We start from the raw sequence: 20472 nt of genomic DNA, 5'->3' as shown, positions 1-20472 counted from the left end.
TATGAGCATCCCAACAGAGTCTTGAGATATGTAAACGAATGAAGGTGTTTTCTGACCCTAACATAAAGACATCTGGAAGATTGGCAAGTATTTGGAAAACAAGTAACACATTTCTAAATAAAAAAAAAAAATGCAATGGAAATTAAAAAAACACAAGTTCAAGTGTGTAGGATAAAGCAAAGATAAAGTGCTTTCAGCACCATTTACAATGCTAGTATTTGTGTTTGACGCTTTTAAAATCCATAATTGAGCTTCCACCTAAAAAATGGTATGAAAAGAACAGTAAGTAAACCAAAAGGAGACATAAGGAAGGAAGTAACAAATAAATAGCAATGGTGAACCTTACCATAGTGTATTCACGAAACCAAAATTTAGTTCTTCAATAATATTTATAAAACCAATAAACTCTTTACTAGACTAATTAAAAAAATGCAATGCAATAGTAGTGGGAGAGAAAGGGATGGTATACTACGGATCCTACAAACCTTCAAATGATAAGAAAATTAGGAACATATATATGCCAAGAAATAAGGAGCAGGCACATATTTGAAAAACAAATGACCAACAGGGTAATAGAGAAATAGCAAAGTGGATTATGCCTCCATCCACTAGAGAAACTGAACCTGTCATTTAAAAATTCCCGCGGAGGAAACTAGGCCCAGACAGCCTCAGTGACCAATGCCATCATGTCACTGAAGATGAATTCATACCAATTTCAAACAAACTTTTGAGAAAAGAGCAAGGTAGAGGTCACTAGAGAAGAATGAGCGCTGGATACTTGGAAGTCAAATTTAGAACATTATCGTTACAGCGGCATCAAAAATATAAAATCTCTAGGAATAAATTGAATGAAATAGATACCGCATCTGTGCCCTAAAAAGTCCAAAACTTGTTAGAATAAACTGGACACAACCTAAAAAGCGTGAACAGAAAGTCACGCTCGTAGACTGGCTGACTCAGTGTTGTTGGGGTAGCCGTGGCCCCAAACTGATATATGTATTCAATGCAGTCCCACTGAAATACCTGTTAATTTTAGAAAATGACATTCTGATTTTATCATGTATATGGAAATATAAATGACCCGATCACCTTTAAGAAAAAGAACAAATTTGTAGAACATACACTACATGAGATTGAGAATTATTACAAAGATACACTACTCGAGATAACCAAAAAAAAAAAAAAAATCAAAGGAACAAAATAGAGTCCAGAAATAGATTCATATTTTTATAGCGACTGGTTTTAAAAATACAGTGCCAAAGCTGTTCAAGCAGTAATGAGGTCTATTCACCAAGTGGTGCCCTGAAAACTGGGCTCCTGTATGGAGAAACAGGGAATACTGGTAACATGCCTGACATTATTTGAAGAATGCATCACAGACATTGCAAAAGATAAATATGTACGGCTTCCAGAAGTGACTATCGGCCAATCACCTCTCAACCTCGAGGTGGGCAAAGATTTCTTAGGATCCATTGGACAGTTAAACCATAGAAGACAAATTGGGCTTCATCAGTAAAACAAAATTGGTCATCATAAAAGCAGAATAAATAATAAATAAACCAGCCATCCACAGGCAGATATGTTCCCAATACGACAAAATAGTTGTATCTAGAATATGTCAAAAAACGCCTACAGCTCTTTGGCCAAAAGACGATTAGTTACACAATGGACAAAACCACTTCCATTGGTACTTCATCGGTTCCTTGACAGAGGAAGATTACAAATGATCTGTAAGTCCATAAAAAAAGTGCTAGTCACTTGTTACCAGGGAAATGGAATACCACGACTCCACCACTAGGGGCGCTAAGATGAATAAAAGTAATAACAAGACTGAGAAAAGGCGATTTGTAAGGACAGGACGGGGAGCCGCCAAGCTGAGCCGCTGAGCTCGGTGAGTGTAAAAGCACGAGCTCTGCACCGGTCTGAGAGTTTCTCATAAAGAGAAACTTCTCCCCAGGAAGACGTGCGCATGAATGTTCGTAGCAGCTTTCTTCATGATAGGCAAACACTGGAAGCAACCCACAGAGATGTCCATCAGCAGACACCTGAATAAAAATTAGTGTTCTATTCATTCAGTGGAATACTAGTGGACAACGAACAAACTGCTAATACACACAGCATGAATGAATCTTAAAAACAGTATCTTAGGTAAGAAGAATGCTGTTTTGCCAACAACTGAGCACTTTTTTTCCTTTTAGATTCCAGTGGTTGGGAGGGGCGCCTGGGTGGCTCAGTCGGTTGAGTGTCCCACTCTTGATTTCAGCTGAGGTCATGATCTCAGGGTTGTAGGATCGAGCCCCTCGAGGGGCCCCATCCTCAGTGGAGAATCTGCTTGAGATCCTATCTCCCTCTCTCTGCCCCTCCCCCTGCTTGTGTTCTCTCTCTCTCTCTCTCTCTCTCTCTCCCTCTCTAAAATAGATAAGTAAATTTCAGTGGTTGGGAAACACTTGATCAGCGGGAGGCTGGTTTGGGAGAATATCTTGCAACTCATAGAACAGTCTGACACCAGGAAGAAATGGTGCCTCATGCTCTTTACAGCTTCAGACTCTGAAATACCTATGAAATCTAGAACCTAATTCTCTCTAGACAGGCAAAGTATATTTTGCATTATTTACTATACACTAATTTTTTTCATGAATGCAGCTACCGCCAATTGATGGGGGAGGAGAGAGTCTACTGTCCACACAGAGCCTCATCAAAGCTATTCTACATTGTGGGAAATATCCTCACCAACAGTGGTCTGAGCTTCTGACCACTTCATCACATTTCAGTGAGTTGTGCCAAAGCATCATTTATGTGTTTGTATGTGTGTGTATGTATTCATTTAAAATTCTTTGGTATGATTTCTTTTTTTTAGAGAGGCAGGGGTCGAGGGGCAGAGGGAGAGGAAGAGAGAATCGTAAGCAGGTTCCACGCCCGGTGTGGAGCTTCACAGGGTGCCCGATCTCATGACCCTGAGATCATGACCTGAGCCGAATCCAAGAGTCAGATGCTTAACCAAATGAGCCACCCAGGTGCCCAGTATTATTTCTTTTATATAATAGATTGACTTTTAAAAACATGCATGCAGTTTTGTTGTATTGCAGGATAGGTGAGGGGATATCATTTCTATAATACTATATTGAGTATATTGATACTATATTATATTGATTATATTAATAGTATAATAATACATTGATTATATATTAATCACATAGGTTCCTGGACCTGATGGGGTTGACACCCCATCCTGCAAGAAGCTGCAGAGGAGGTTCAACATCATATTCACCATGACAACTAAGGACGAGGCCAGCCCTGGTTGAAGCAGGCAGCTGAATCAAGAGGATCAAGAGGCAGCACCCCGAGTGTGGGCTCTGGAGCGGGAGGAATAGGACTGAGACTTGGTGCCCTCACATCCATGGGCTGAAGCTGCACTCCTCCTTCTCTGACCCTGGAGGTTCTCACCTACAGGGCTGTGTGTTTCAGGTTCCTGTTGTCCATGGGCTTTTCAGTACCTAGAATGACTCAGCATATATCCTGAGCTTCAAAGCCATCGACCTTTTAAGGCTCATCCCTAATGATACCTCTTCCACAAATGTTTTCTGCTGATGCACAATGGATGTGTTCTTTCTTGGTATTTAACATTTTTCTCCCTTCAATTCTGCCTGATGTCACACATACTCTTTGATCATTTAAATGCTAATCGCCTTTAATAGCTTAGAAGCAACTGTCTCCTTTGTGACTTCTCCTCAAGCATTGCTCTATTGTCTGATCTATTATTTAACTAGCTACCTAACTAAATTAGGAGATAAATTAGGACCCCAAAGAATTTTTTTTTGCAGGTTGCATGGAAATATGACAAATAGATTTACTTTACTCCCTTCTTATATTCCTGTACTCTCTCTAGGGACAGGGGAAGCACAATGTAAAATTTCTGGCCCTCAGACAACTCACGATCTGCTGGGATAAAGGAAGAATGGAAATAAACTTTAATAGAACAAAAAAAGTAGATTTGAGTCTTTGGGTTAAAAGAAATCTCCGTAGCCGAACCATGAGAGACTATGGACTCCGAGAAACAAACTGAGGGTTCTAGAGGAGAGGGGGTGGGGGGATGCATTAGCCTGGTGATGGGTATTAAAGAGGGCACATATTGAATGGAGCACTGGGTGTTATATGCAAACAATGAATCATGGAACACTACATCAAAAACTAATGATGTAATGTATGGTAATTAACATAACATAATAATAATAATAAAAAAAAGAAGTCTCTGTAGAATGAGAAAGGTGGAAAGGGCATTCCAGGAAAACTAATGGGTATTTACAAATCCCAGGATGCAGAAAGATTACAAAAGAAAAGAAACAGTGTATAATCTCTGCCAATTAAAGGACATGAAAGAAATATAGAAGGACAAGGAACTGGAAAGAAAGGTTTAGACCAGACTTTGAGAAACCTTTAAATTTTAATATCAAGGATGGGATGTCATTGAAGATCCAGAAGCTAAAATAAGTGACGTGATTGGGTTTGTGTTTTACAAGTGTCTCCGAGAGGCTGTGGATTTGATGTGAGGATGATTCAGAAATTGGGAGGAACTGTCCAGGTGACAAGTGCCACCAGGAGAGTCCCCATGGGGCTTACATAATAGGAACAACCATGGATGAGATGAAAAGCTTGTTAGAAATGATTTCGGGGCCTAAGAATGAACTCTTGAATTTTCTCTAGGTTAAGAGCCATAAAATCACATTGACATTTGGATATTCTTTACAATGCTCATTGGTTCTTTCTGAAAAAGCCATTACTGTCTATTGTTTTCTGAATTTACGAGCATTTATCTCTCTTCTTGATGTTTCTTATTCCAACTTGACTTGTTTATTATCTTACAGAATATGATTAGCTATTTCATGAGTTTAGGTAATTAACCTGTCACTGTGGGCTTGAAAAGCACAGTGTGAAGACTATTGTCTAAAGTATAAGTGCATGGGGACAGCCCGGTGAGGGAGGAATAATCTGACTAGCTGTTGATGAGGAGTTGGGTTCCAAGGTGCATGTGTGGCAAGAAGCAAGGCGTCCCTGGAGGGGCTCTTCTCAGGAAGTAGGTCCCTTTACCTGGATGCCTGCCGTAAGTTAGGGGCAGGATCAGGCTGGAAATTAATTGTTCGGCAAAATAGAGGCTTTCGAGGATCCGGTGTGCAATCTTAGGCGGACAGAGTTGCTGCTGGGAAGCTATTTAGTGAAAATAAGAAAAAAAAGAAAAGAAACAGAAAAAAGGAAACTGTGAAATAGGGATTTTAATGTTGAGCCATGGGTGATGCAGTCTCTTTCTCTCTCCAACTCTTGACAAGGTTGGAAGAGATCATCATGTCTCTTTATGGTTTCATATGAGTGGAATGTGAATAAATGGTGAGTTCTAGGTTCACAGTGGTGAGAAAATTGTTATAGTATGTGATAACAGATGTTAGCACAGCTAATCAGTTTAAATTGGATGCTACTTAAGTAATAAAATGGCATGTGTCCAATGATTAAATTTTGTTTCTAAAAGATTTAAATAGGGGCACCTGGGTGGCTCAGTCGGTTAAGCATCTGCCTTCGGCTCAGGTCATGATCTCAGGGTCCTGGGATGGAGTCCCGCATCGGGCTCCCTGTTCAGCGGGAGCCTGCTTCTCCCTCTGCCCTTCCTCCTGCTCATGCTCATGCTCTCTCTTGAAAATAAATACATAAAATCTTTAAAAAGAGATTTAAATATATATATGTATTAATCTCATATATTTCTATGGAATATGAAGGCTTGAAACTGAATATCGTCAATGGTTAGAAATCTACATGTATTTTATAGTCTTGTAATAAACTATGTGTGATAAAATAATAAAGGGAGAATATGTACTACTTACATTTGGAAAGTAAGGACACAGAAAGAAAGGGACTGGCAGTTTGAAGTGCCAACTGAACAGCCAGCCGGTTGGCACAGTCCACTTTGGATTCATAATCCAGAAGCTGGTTCTAGCACATAGTTATATTCGGGCCTCAGGGCTTCACATTACGGGGAAGGATGTGGAGTGGTGGCACATCTTAGCTCCGACTTTTCCTGTGCCAACTCAGTTGAATTATCTGATCTCTGTAGCATTTTTGAAGAAACGGATAAAAATAGTTTACTGCACTAACGTGACATGTGACATATACAGAAGATGAAGGGTGAAGCATATGGGATTCGACCACAGCAGGGACTTGATAAATATGCTCTCCCCTTTCTTGCATGAGCCACCAGCATATCTGGGGAGCTCAGATCCCCAGAATATCGAAGCTGAAATGATTGGCTACGATGGTGGATATCATGATAATCGAATGGACGTTAGCATTTTTTTCTTCATTCTTTGCATGTAACTTTAAACGTAAAGTACTTTATTCTCCGATGGCTCCTTTGCTTCTTAACCTAGGTCAGCGTTATGATCTAGATTTTCCCTATGAGAAAGCCAAGATTTAATTGACTTGCTAAAGAGTGACCCCTAGTAAATGGTAATATAATTAAGATGCAAAACCAAAGTCATGCCTTCAAGTCCATAACAAAATACACTTTGTGAATTTCTCCAGCAGATTAGTCACTGTTAATATCTAACACTTAATCCCATCCAAAACAGCAGGAGGCAGGAATGCTTTACTGATGAAAGTAACTTCTGTTTCACTCTTTGATCCATTCTGTTTTTTATCCATCCATCGAGTCATATCACATCTCCCCTCCCCAAGTAAATGTCACACTATTCAAGATGATACATACTTTCTTTGGTTAGATGTGAAATATTTTTAGAATAAACATCTAACAAACCAGCAGATCTCGGATTTACAACTGGGCTCCATTCCCACCCCTGGATAGATGCCAAAGCTCCATCCATGGAAAGTGGAATAGTGATTTTGATTTCATACACAGGGCGTGACATGCAAGTATGATTTATAATTAAACTTTTATTTGTGCTACTAGAGATGAGACTTTTTCAAGCCGTAAATCACTAGCAAATACTTAGTAGTTAACTAGATAGGTAGGCTAATCATTAAGCATTTTTATTGGTTTATAAATCAATTTTATGGACTTGTTTAGAGCTCTATTCCTAAAACACTTCAGGATTTTTTTTTCTTTTATTTTTTTTCCCTTAACTTCCCTGATGTGGTCATTAAGGCAAATCTTAGGACCCTTTCCCAGCCATATGGACCCAAGCAATAGACACTTGTGAAAATACATCTCAAGTTTTAATTTTACTTCTACTGTTTGTCCTGTATAAACCTGAGGACTGAGATTCTGCTTCCTGCTGCCAGGATATAGACTGGCCAGGTGAGCACATCTGAGCTATTCGAGGTACCTACCAAAATGAGGTAGGAGGCTGACCGGGAAAGAAATGTTGCGGACCAGTGGGATGGAGAGAGCTCAGTCTTGTCCAGATAAAAAGAGCTCACACCTATCCTTGTTCGGATTCTCAGTCGGTCTGATCACTGGCAAGTACCTATCTGGAGATATTCTCCGCCAGCCATTTTAAGTACACGTTCCAGTGTGGCTCAACTTTCTTGCTTATTTTTCTCTTGCTTGGTGATGTGGATCTTTGTCTTTGCTCGGCCCTGCTCCCACTGCACCCCCACGGTCCGTGGACTAGAGGGACACTGCCATCACATTGCCTTATGCTCTGCCCATGGGAAACAGCTTTGTAAAGTCTCTCCTGATGCCTTCAGAATTAATACATGTCTCCTCAGGACTGCCAACACATGATGCTTCTATGCTGCTTCTTGTCCTTTTATCTGCTCTTTCATTTAAATGATCTCTATTTCTTTCGTACCTGTTAGTCTGTAATGACCTGATGGGCGAGTGTTGACTCTATCTCAGATTGATTAACAATAGACTCCCAGATCCTGGACGTTTTACCGCTTCATGACCACATGCAAGCAAACAAAAAGCCAGAGAGCATGCTTTCCTGTATCAAAAAGAAGTGACCAGAATCAGGACTTCAAATAATGGCTACAGGCATCTGGCGGATGGCAGCGGGGTCCAGGGGAGAGGAATGCATGTGCCAGACACTGACAGTTTTTATGGACATGGAGGGTTATATAATGTGATGAAATGAGAAGAGGCAGAGCCATAGGGGACTGTCATCTTCTCCTAGATGAATGCTCAGCCATTCGAGGAGAGGATGCTCCCAGCATTTAGTGTGCCCGGAGGGCATCCCAACTGCAAGGACGAAGGCTGGCCCAGCACAGGGCATTCCATTGGAGCAGGAGGGAGCTTATCAGGCAAGGACTGTGCACAACCACTGTGGCGTGCATAGTGCTTACTGGCAGAGTTCTATTCATAAAGCTGTTCTGTTCCACTGATCTGCTGGTCTCTAGTACTTGAACTACCTACAGGTCGAAGGAAACACACTACACACACACACACACACACACACTTACTGAGTACCTAATATATGTCATGCGAAGGCACACCACATTACTATGCATTACCTGGCTCTAAAAATCACATACACGTTGCAACAGAGAAAAAAAATACCATAATTTTCTGTGTTTGCATTTGCGTGTTTCCACATTTTACAGAGGGGAAATTAAGGCACTGGTTTATGAAGTTAATGCACAGAGAGGTTAAATCGTGTGCTTAGGGTCCCACGGGAAATTAAAGGAATGAACATTTGAACACAGTTTTTTTTTTTTCTGGTTTCCAAAGCCATTGTTCCTTTTGATCTAGTAGGTTCCCTTGACATCTCCTGGAAAGTAATCTTCAAGAGCCCACTAAATTACAGCTACTCCCCAACTTGAACACTCAGATGGCTCCCTGAGCTCTCCAGAGCAGAACAGACTACTTGATTTGGCAAACAAGACGTTGGTACAATATGGGCTTGGTTTACCAGATGGTGCTGACTTCTTGTCACCAAAACCACTCTTTCTCTAGTTTGTTCTGCAAACAGCATTTCCATAGCACTCTCATGTCAGGATGCCTAGAACGTGGGAGAATTTAACTCTACCTCAGCCAGGTGGAAAGACGTATATCCTCTATCCCTCATTACCCAATCCCCCTTGGGCACCTCCCTGGCTACATTTTAAGGGCGGTTGTTTGTGTCGATGTTCTCCTGGAGTGGGGACAGTTTGTTTACAAGGAAAGTTGTTTCTTCTTCTCTGTTTTAAGTTTTAGCAGTCCCTGGCACATTGTAGATTCCAACGTGTTTGTTGTATTAATTAACCAGCATTTATTTTTTTTTTCACGATTCTGGTGCAATATAAATCAGTTAATTAAATATAGCATCTTTAAGAGGTTCTACAAAGGTTCTACTTCCCTCTTTTTTTTTATTCTTATGTTAATCCCCATACATTTCATCATTAGTTTTAGATGAAGTGTTCCATGATTCATTGTTTGTGCATAACACCCAGTGCTCCATGCAGAATGTGCCCTCCTCAATACCCACCACCAGGCTAACCCATCCTCCCACCCCCCTCCCCTCTAGAACCCTCAGTTTGTTTTTCAGAGTCCATCGTCTCTCATGGTTCGTCTACCCCTCTACTTCCCTCTTTAAGAGATAGGCATGGTAACTGCTAGAAGGGGAGACATGGAGTTGTTTGAAGTTTAGACTCTCCAGAGTAAGGTCCATGGGCTCAGAGATGCCGACCAGGAGCAAGAGACTCTTGAAAATCACACAAAGAACAAAACAAGCGAAGAACAGCCACCCGGGAGCCAATCTGCCCTCTCCACCTGGACTTGGGAATTCTTTTGAAAATATACTTATTTCATTCTCTGATTCTCTACTTTATTTACACACACCTCCCACTGAGGCCTGCTGCCTGAGGAAAAATCAAAGAACAGTTCTCATCTTATAAAAAATACAAAGGCAAAGGGAAAAAAATAATTAATTTGTTCCCTTAGGATTTCGAAGAGCTATTTTTATTCTGATTGGTATTTCAGTTGTAGATAAGAACAGAAAATAGTTCAAGGTTGTCAGGGAAGGGAAACAATACAATCTCATTGGTAGAAAAAAGTCTGAGAGCGTTTTATCTTGTCTCAGGGGCTTTCTGCTTTCAACATTTCCCTTAATCTTGGCTAAAACTCAGAAGAACTTTTCTCTTTATTTCATAACTTCAGTTTAATTTGGTTTGATTTTTCAGTGTTTCTTCTGATTTCCTTCTGGATGCTTACCATTCACGATGACCTTTCTTTCCTTATCAATATGGAAAATCAGGTGCTAAATGCATTTAAACCACCTCTGATGAATTCTCACAAGTATTTTTTTTTCCAACTGCTACACCCATGTCATCTGAATGCTGTAAAATGATGTTGCTTTTTATCCACAGAATCATATAATTTTAGAGCCAGAAGGCATGCAACTCGGGGAAAATCTAGGTCAAACACCTAATTTCACAGGTGAGGAAGCTAACAACTCAGGTGGAGCCTGCACCGCTCAAGGTTACAAAACTAATTAAGAAAACCCTGAAGACTGCACCACAAATCTCCTAATTCCCAAAGTGGCTCTAGGCTCATGTGGCTTTCCATGCTAGCTCACACAGTCCTTTGATTGAACCATTCTCGCATCCCAAGCTCTAGATGGTTCACCCCTGGGCTTGGCCTGATGAGACTTTGAGGTAGAAGGGCATGAACTTGGCATCAGAAACAATTAGATCTAAAGCTTCACTCTGCTGATTTGTGATACATATGCTGAGGGTGATCGTGAGGTAAAAATGAAAGAATAAATAGAAATCATTTAGCTTAGTTCCCAAGACAAAGAATGTGTTTGAGAACTAAACTTTCCCTCAGCACCTCTTCTCTGGGTTAAGGATGTTTCAGTTCATATATTCAGATATATATTACCATACCTTTAGATGATAATCTCTAGCTCATTCCATTTGCTTTTGTCCTAGAAACTTAAGCCACATGTTTTTCTCCCACTTTATTCTAGTTTACCAAGAAACAAATCCATCTTACCAAGGCATTCTAACTACACAGAAATGTCTTAAAATTTTAGCATTCCCCATAAACCAGCCTGTTCTCCTTGGGTAAAAACAACAGTATAATATAAAATCTGGGCACATAGATTTCTGCTCCTATCTCTATCTTTATTCCTCTTTCTGTGTCTCTTTTTCTCTGTGTGTGCATGTATCCATAGTTGAAATATATTATGTAATATTATAATGCTTGGCCTGTTTCATTTTATAATAAATCACTGACATTTTATCAGGCTGTGTTTCCTGAAAAGCAGAATCTTAGAAAAGGACTTCTATATGGTACTTAGTCTGAAAATATGATCCCATGAGGTAAGAGTGATGGATGGGGACAACAGGCTTTGAGGAAGAATCCATGGAAGTAAGAGCAACCAAGTTGACTACCATATTGTTGGGTGGCTAATGGTTTACTCCCTCAGAACTGCTGGGAATGGCATGAAATGCATCTGTCCTAGGCAGAGGAGAAGCAACAGAGGCACTGTCCCCTGTCTCTGTTAACTACCCTGCATTTCAGAGTTGAGTATCGTGGACTCGGAGAACTACTACAGTTTTCCGTGCTATGGTGTCAATATCAAAGCTCTAGAACATGTGGTGGGATGCTCATGTTGAAGGCTGAGGTGGGAAGGAGAGACCAACGAGGCTGGGATGGGAGTCTGACACAGTCCACCCCGTATCATCCATGAGCTCCCCAGTCCCCATTATCACAGCTCTGGCTTCAATGTTGTGGAAGAAAAGATGCGCTTGCTCTTCTCCTGGGAAAGTAGAGATATAAGTCCAGTCCGCTGAAGAGTCTGCTTGGAGATGGCAGCCAGCCACAGTCTCTGCAAATGCTGAGAGCAAACAGGCAAATGAAACAGACTACAGCCCATGGCCACATGTCTCGTGAGCCCTAAGCACAGCCGTTATCGTCTTCCTGAAATACCCTATCTACGCTTCACTCTACCTTGACCAGTCGTTCTGCTGCTCTGGGTTGCTTGTGTGGAGAGAGAGTCTGGACTTCACCCCAGAGGGAACTGAATCCACAGACCTCCCTTTTCTGAGGTCTTGGTGCTCTAATGCACCATTCCTGATATGACTCAGAAGGAGACACCAAGAGACACCCCAGAGGATGCCCCGGCTTCCTGACTTATGTCTGGACATCAGTGTATAATAGCAACCTGAGCTCTCTATGGTGATCAGGATAGCTTGCCCTCACAATTCCACTGGCAGGAGGGACCCAAAGTGTGATGGCAGCTACACTTTCTATCTCCCCAATCGACACAGTGCACCTCCTGGGAATCAGGACCCCTGAGACTCTGGGCCTGAGGTTTAGAGAACAGGAAACACAAATCCCTAAAGCAAGTAAAAACTCCTCCTTCCATCCCTTAGCTCCTGGGCCTGTGTATGCCAAGCCACTAGGGACACAGTACCATTTGTCAGCTATCTCATGGGGCTGGGATGAATTTGCTTTGCCACTGCTCTTTAGATCACACCATGCCCCTATCTGTGGCCATATTATGGCATAATTCCTTTCTGCACTGAGGCCAAAATATGTCATCTTATCTGTACACCCAATCCCTCTTTTGTCAGTTATTGTTAGGGATCCTCCTTCTAAGAAAGACTTGGTGGTTAAATATAAATAGGAGGATACAGCAGTCTATGCACCCTGTCCTTGTGTATTCCATGGACCCAAGGGCCCAATTCCAAGTATACCATTCAATCATATAGTTTGGATTGCTGGTACTTACATAGGAACATACACAATTTGGATCGCTCTGTTTAACACATATTTAAGTATGTGATTGGGTGAATCTAATAATATCAGGTCATAGTGGCAGTTTTAGCAACAGAAACACACATCGATCCATGTGTTCAGTCTTCCTTAGGACCCAGGAGCAGAACAGAAGTTGTTTGATAATATGAGAAGTTATTTATGTTGTTGCCAAGGACGTGGCATTTCTCCCGAAATCTAAGGATCTGCACTAATACTCTCTGTGCATGAGGTGCAACTTTTTTTTTTTTTTTTTTTTTACATAGAGGGATATGTTTGCATTTCATACACCATGGCAGCCCCAAACCTCAACAAGTTTTTAGACTTCTAGCCTCTAGAACTGTGAGAATAAATTTCTATAGTTTTTAAGCCAACCAGTTTGTGGTAATTTGTTATGGTGACCCTCACAAACTAATACACTTGCTCGCTTTAATAGCTCTTGCTTGAGGACTCAGGGACAGAATCCGAAGGTCCTGCCTACTGTTAAGTATATTTCTCTTAATTATACACTCAAGGACAAGACTCTTAAAAATATGGTGGGTACACAGTTATTACAAATTGTTCTAGAGTTCTATTTATCACCCGGCCTTCATGCTATCCTACGCTAGCCACGGGATTATGATGGTCCCCTTATATTGATGTTAGCTCAGACCCCATACTCAACAGTCCTTAAAAATTTTGTTAAGTCAGCTTTGTCAAGGCATTATTAGCCTGGAAAAGAGCCATGGCCCTTCAGGAATGGGAGAATATTTACTTCAAATACTCACGATGACTTTGTAGGATCTTTTTGTCAAAGAAACATGGGCATTTTTTTATTGGATGGGCTCAGGCTCTGACTTAGATCTGAAAACTGACAGGAAGGTCATGATTTTCTGTTGCAGAGCATAACATAAGCTTTCTGATCACAGTATTTTGACTTTTAAATGCACATATAGCAAGACCCCAGTCAGTTGAAATCTATATCACCCTTGATGCCACATGATTCATTAGCCATTACACATCAAATACTGTGGATGCACCCTATTACAGTAATCAGATCACCCTTGTCCCTCAGTACTGTTTATTTTTCCCCTTTTGTTCCATAGAATGAATCCACCACAGTAGAAAAAACAAAACAAAACAAAATTATTCTCTTGTTGATAGATATTTGGGCTGTTTCCAGTTTTTGATTACTAAAAATTAAGCTGCTATGAACTTTGGAAGCAACATGGTCCTCATTTGGGTGTGTTACTCTGGCCCATCTACCAAGTACCTCAAAAGCTGCTGGTTTCAAGTGGAGATCAGAACAGGAGAAGGCTCTGCAACAGGTCCAGGCTGGCTCACAACTCCCCTGCCACTTGGGCCACGTGATCCAGTAGATCCACTGATGCTTGAGGTCTCCATGGTAGACAAAGAGGGTGTTTGGAGCCTTTGTCTGGTCCTTCCAGATGAATCGCATCATGGGTCTTGAGGATTTTTAGAGACAATCTTACTTCTTCCTTTTCATTCTGATTGCCCCTTTTTTGTTCCTTTACTTGACATACCGCACTGGCTGAAACCTCTAGTACGATGCTGGATACATGGCGGTAGTGGACAAACCGATGCAATTTCTGATCTTAAGGTGAAAACATTCAGTCTTCCCCAATTAAGTGCAATGCTAACTGTAGGTTTTTGTTGGTGTTATTTGTCAAGTTCAGAAATGTCATCATGTTTTTAAATATAATTTGTTAATAAGACAAGCTACACTTAGTTTTTCTTTGTTTTTAAGATACAAAGTTTTATTAAACAAACCTGGAATGAATAGTGTTATTACATAAATTAGGCAGCAGTAATATTTTCCTAGGGTATATATACAAATCACAGGGATTTTCACTGTGCAAGAATTGAAAGAATTAGCAACAGATTATTTTTTTTTCCACATAAGAAGCTGGGACGACCCCACAGGGATCTTCTATCTTAGTCTAAGTATGCTGATCTCCTAAAATAAATCAGAAAATGGCTAATCCCCTTCAAATTGTCTGTAAGTGTTCATATGTTACTGATATTGTTTCTCTCTTAAATGTTTGTTAAAAATTTACCGATGGAAACAACTATACAGAAGATAATAAAGAAATAAAAAACTTGAACAACAATACAGAACAAATGAAACTAATAGAACTATACAGAGTGTTCTACCCAATGACAGCAGAATACACATTTTTTTCTCAAGCGCACATTGAACATTCTCCAGGATAGACCATATGTGAGGCCACAAAAAAATTCATAACAAATTTTAAAACATTGAGTTATACAAAGTATCTCTTCTGATCATAAGCCAATGAAGCTAGAAATCAACAGGAAAGGAAAAAACTGGAAAATTCAAAATCCACAAATTAATGTATGTAAATACATGTAAATTAAATATATATGTAAATCAAACAACACGCTCTTTTACAACCAGTGACTCAAAGGAGAAATCACAAGGGAAGTTAGAAAGTATCAGGGCACCTGGGTGGCTAGTCGGTTAAGAGTCCAACTCTTGATTTCAGCTGAGGCCATGATCTCAGTATTGTGAGATCGAGTCCCACGTTAGGCTCCACACTTCCTTGAGGTTTTCTCTCTCTCTCTCTCCCTCTCCCTCTGCCTCTCCCCTGTGGTCTCTCTCTCTCTCTCAAAAAAAATTAAAAAATAAAAAAATAAATTAAAAAAGAAAGTATCTTGACACAAATGAAAATAAAAGCACAACCTGATAAAACACACTGAAATGCATTTGGATCCTTACCTTGCACTGCATACAAAAATTAACTCAAAATTATTCAATCACCTAAACACAAGAGCTAAAACTATAAACGTATGAGTAGAAAACATTCGGAAAGCTTCACGACATTGGATTGGGTAATGACTTCTTGGATATGATAGCCCCCACCCCCAGCCCCATGTCAAAGCACAGGCAACCAAAGGAAAATCAGATAAATTGGATGAAATCAAAATTCAAAGCTTTTGTGCATCAAAGGACACTACTAACAGAGTGCAAAGGCAACCCACAGGATGGGAGAAAATATTTGCAAATTGTATATCAGTTGGTAGCTATAATCCAACAAAAACAAAAAACTCCAAATAACTCAATTAAAAAATGAGCAAAGACCTCGAACAGACATTTCTCGCTCTAAAAAAAAAAATAAATAAATGCATAAATAGCAACAAGCACCTAAAAAGATGTTCAGCATCACTAATCATTAGGGATATGCAACTCAAAATCACAATAGACAATGCTTCACACTCATTAGAATGGCTATTACAAAAAGACAAGAAGAAAAAGCACAAAACCCCAGAAAACATCACATGTTTTGGCAGATGTAGAGAAGTTGAAACTCTCACGCATTCCTGGCTAGATTTCAAAAGCTGTAGCCATTATGAAACATAGTATGGAATGGTGGAAAACAGTATGGTTTAATTCCTTAAAATTAAAAATAGAATGACCATATGATCCAAAAATTCTTCTTCTGGGAATATACTCAAAACAACTGAAAGGAGACTCAAACAGATATTTGCACACTCGTGTTCATAGCAGCAGTAGTCACAACGGCCAAAAGTGAATGCAACCCTAGTGTCCACCAACACAGGAGTGGATATAAAATGTGGCACATACATACAGTGGGATATTAATCAGCCTTAAAAGGAAGGGGATTCTGATGAACTATGAGGATATTATGGTAAGTGAAATAAGCCAGTCACATCAGGACAGATACCATATGATTCCACTTGTATGAGGTACTTGGGGTAGTCAAAGGCATAGAGACAGAAAGGAGAATGGCAGTTGCCTACGTCTGAGAAGAGACAATGGTAAGTTACTGTTTAATGGAATGGAGTGTCAGTTTTGGATGATGAGAAAGTTCTGGAGATGGGTGGGAGTAATGGCTGCACAACAATGTGGATGTACTTAATGCCGTTGAGCTGTACACTTAATTGTGGTTAAAATGGTAAATTTTAGAGGCGCCTGGGTGGTGCAGTCAGTTAAATGATCAACTCCTGGTTTCAGCTCAGGTCATGATCTCAGGGTCGTGAGATCGAGCTCCGCCTAGGGCTCTACACTCAGTGTGGAGTCTGCTTAAGATTCTCTCTCCCTCTGCCCCTCCCACTTGTTCTCTCGCTCTCTAAAATAAATACATAAATCTTTAAAAAAATACAGTAAGATGGTAAATTTTATGTTATGTATATATATATATATATATATCTTCCACAGCTTGAAAAAAAAACCAACCAACAAACAGTGAAGACTTCCAGACCAAGAACACTGGGGTGGGAGTGGGAGATTGTTCACTATAAATAAAATTTCTTTAATAGATGTAGGACTATTCAGGTTATCCATTTCTTCCTAGATGAGATTTGAAAGCTAGTATATTTCAAGTGTTTGTTATTCTTTTAATTTGCATATTTTAGGTCAATTATGACTTTGAACAACTTTTATAGGTGTATTATCTAATCACATTTACATGTAAAGAAAAGCCTAGTTGATTATTTTCCTATATTTGAGTTGTCTATTTCTTCCATTTTTATGTCGAGTGGACATTCCTGACAATAATGTTTAATTGGAAGTACTGTGTTATTTATCAGTTGCTGTGTAACTGGCTATCCTCATGCTCAGTGGCTTAAAACAATGAACATTTATTGTCTCACAATTTCTGGGGGTCAGAAAAACCACAAGATGGTGCTTTGCCTCAACATCTCCCATAAAATAGAGGCTACTGGTCAGGGAGGCAGTCTCTTCTGGAGGCTTGCCTAGGGGATGATCCACTACCAAGGTCACTCCTGTGGTTTTTGGCCATCTGAGTTCCCAGATGGCTGTTGACAGGTGACTTCAGTGACTTGTCAATAGGTCCTTTTCATGAGTTGCTTGAACATTCTCATGACCGGGCAGCTGGTTTCCCCCAGAATGGATGATTCAAGAAGGAAAGAAAAATAACTCAACTTGGTTGGAAATCACAGTCTTTTTATAGCCAAATATTTAAAATCATGCCCCTTAATATCTGATGTATTCTAATCATTAGAAATGAGTCACTAGGCCCAAACAATACTCTTAAGGGAAAGACATCAGGCTCTGCCTTTTGAGGTAAAAAGTATCAGATAATTTGTAAACATTTTCTTTTAAACCATCACAAATTTTAATGGAAAATCATCTTTAAAATTTGTTAATTTGTTACTCAACATAAAACTTGTTATTCTTTTTGTGGAGTCAAAAATGGTAATTTCTTATAATTTTTGACTCTCATGCCATGTGACAAATGACTTTAGAGAATATTCTAGTTTTTCATGTTTTATTTGTTACATTGCTCTACATTTTTAAAAATAAAACACTCAGGGGCACCTAGGTGGTGCATTCAACTAAGCATCTGACTCCTGGTTTCAGCTCAGGTGGTGATCTCAGGGCCATGAGATCAAGTCCCATGTCAGGCTCTGCGTTCAGCATGGAGTCTCCTTGAAGATTCTCTTCCCTTCTCCCTCTGCTCCTTCCCCCCTTCTCTCTCTCTCTCTCTCAAATAAATAAATAAATCTTAAAAAAAACCCCACTCAATTATATGATTAATCTTGAAATCAACATGAGTCAATAGGTCTGTTTATAAAATGTTAGTGGATAAGCACTGTTACAGGAATATGATAAATGCTTTTGATAAAATGATATGAAATAAAAAGCTGAAAAATAATCAGGTAACTGTCAGATGTAGCTAATGAAATTATTAATAATTCAGTAGAGAGCAGAAAATAGAAAATGTGACCATGAGGCTTAGATATATTAATATTGGCAAGAAAAAGTATAATGTGTATTGCTAAGGATTGGAAAAATATATACACATATAATCTCTTTCTCTCTTCTCTTTCTCTCTCTGTCTCATCCATATACATATATATTATATATATATAAGATACGCACATGCATGCATATATATTCCTTTACCTAAATATAGATTACCATAGGAAGAAGTTTGCAAAAATGCACATCAATATATTAGCAATGGCCATCTCTTATTAGTGAGATTGCAAGTAACAAGTGATTGTTTTTCCTTTTTAAAATCTGTTGATCTCTTTCTTTTTTAGTGAGATTGCAAGTAACAAGTGATTGTTTTTCCTTTTTAAAATCTGTTGATCTCTTTCTTCCCGAAAATTCCCATACATGATTTGTGAAGCAGAAATACTTTGGAGGATAGAGAAAAAGGCTTTATTTGTAAATAGGTGGGCATCAAAAAGAACATGGGGATAACCCTAGAAAGTGCAGTCCTGCCTGCATGATGAGTAGGACCAACACTTTCCACACCCTGAACTGGATGTGGATCCCTGGAATTCTGACCTCTGAGAAAGCTGATCTTGTGCCCTGCCTCCCTTGTGATATCCCAGAAGGGACTATGATCTAAACATCAGAAAGCTGGGTCTTCCTACCCAATAAGAACCCGAGGAGTTGAAACACTCCAGAAGGTGTCCACCATGGAAGTGGATTTAGGTAGATGGGCCTGACACAGCCTCCTAATTTTCTGTGGCCCCAACACAGTGGTTTCTACCCCAATGCAGTAAACGATCAGAAACAATGGACCTGATGAGGCCTTCTGCATAGAAATAATGCATGCAATTCAAAGGCTTATGTGAAATGACAGCTGAGGATCAAGTGGGATGTTACACACCTCCATGGCCTTGGTACAGACAAATGATTCAGAAGAATCTCCCAGCACAGCTGGCACCATGCTAGCCACATGAACTCGGATGTCACTTAGATGGTCCCCGATCAGAGGCACCCATACCAACTGCACACTTGCTAAGATGTCAGTTCAGAAACACTGGATCCAAAGTGTGGTGTGAAGCCCAGCACTCTGCCTTTGAAGAGCCTCGTAGCCCATTCGACCGCAAGTTGGAGTTTATGACTGGCAAGATGAGGAGAAGCTAAACTCAACGCAGTGGCTGATAGAGGGATATCATGCTTTTGCAGCCCAAAGAGATTAAGATTAACTGTAATGTCAAGAAATGTGGACGTGGCTAACTGAAAGTGCTCAATGACTAACTTATTACTAGAAAAATCATATAACTGGCAAGAAATCCCTTTTCCCCACAGGATACGCGCCTGAGCTCATGGATCCATTGAACTGAATAGCATAGTTTGCATTAGCTTTTGCTGTGGTTGCAACTGTATTTGTGTTCTATCTTTGCATAAAGCGTCTGATGATGAAATTGTGATCAATGGTGAAAACTTCGACCAAGAATCTACTTTATTTTTCTCCTTTGAATTATGTGCATTTCAAACCTATGAAACTTCAGGGTAACCCGAACTCTTAATAATAGTGCTTCATCATTGACATAATGTGTGATGGGCCCTGGTGTTGATGAAAAATCCCATCTTAGAAAAGCATTTCAGACAATGGGTGCCAGGAATGTAACAGATTACTGCTCTGAGGACAGGGTGTGCATGCTAAAATCTCCCTGAAACCCATGTGCACATGAAAGCTGAGTATCTGGGCATGGAGAGACTGAAGGGATCATTACATTTGCTCCCATAAATGCTGTTCTCAAACTCACTGCAACTTGAGCTGTTGAGGTACCTGGTAGTAAACTGAGAAAGACATAAAATGGCATTTGTTATTTTTTAAAAATGTCTTCATATTTTACATTTTTATTTAAAACTTAAAACTATTTATGTTGGAAATAGTCTTTCATTATAAGGAACCAGACCCATCAATATCCCTCTTTTTTCTCTACAGTTTAAACCAGTTATATGCTCATCCCTCCAACTTTTAAATTTCCTTACCCTCTTACCTTCTGAATCAGTGCTTAAGAGATGGGATGACAGGATA

This window comes from Leptonychotes weddellii, chromosome 12 (genome assembly GCF_054177405.1).
Source record: "Leptonychotes weddellii isolate Sample4059 chromosome 12, ASM5417740v2, whole genome shotgun sequence".
In the NCBI taxonomy this organism is placed as follows: Eukaryota; Metazoa; Chordata; class Mammalia; order Carnivora; family Phocidae; genus Leptonychotes; species Leptonychotes weddellii.
This window is presented reverse-complemented; position numbering follows the sequence as displayed.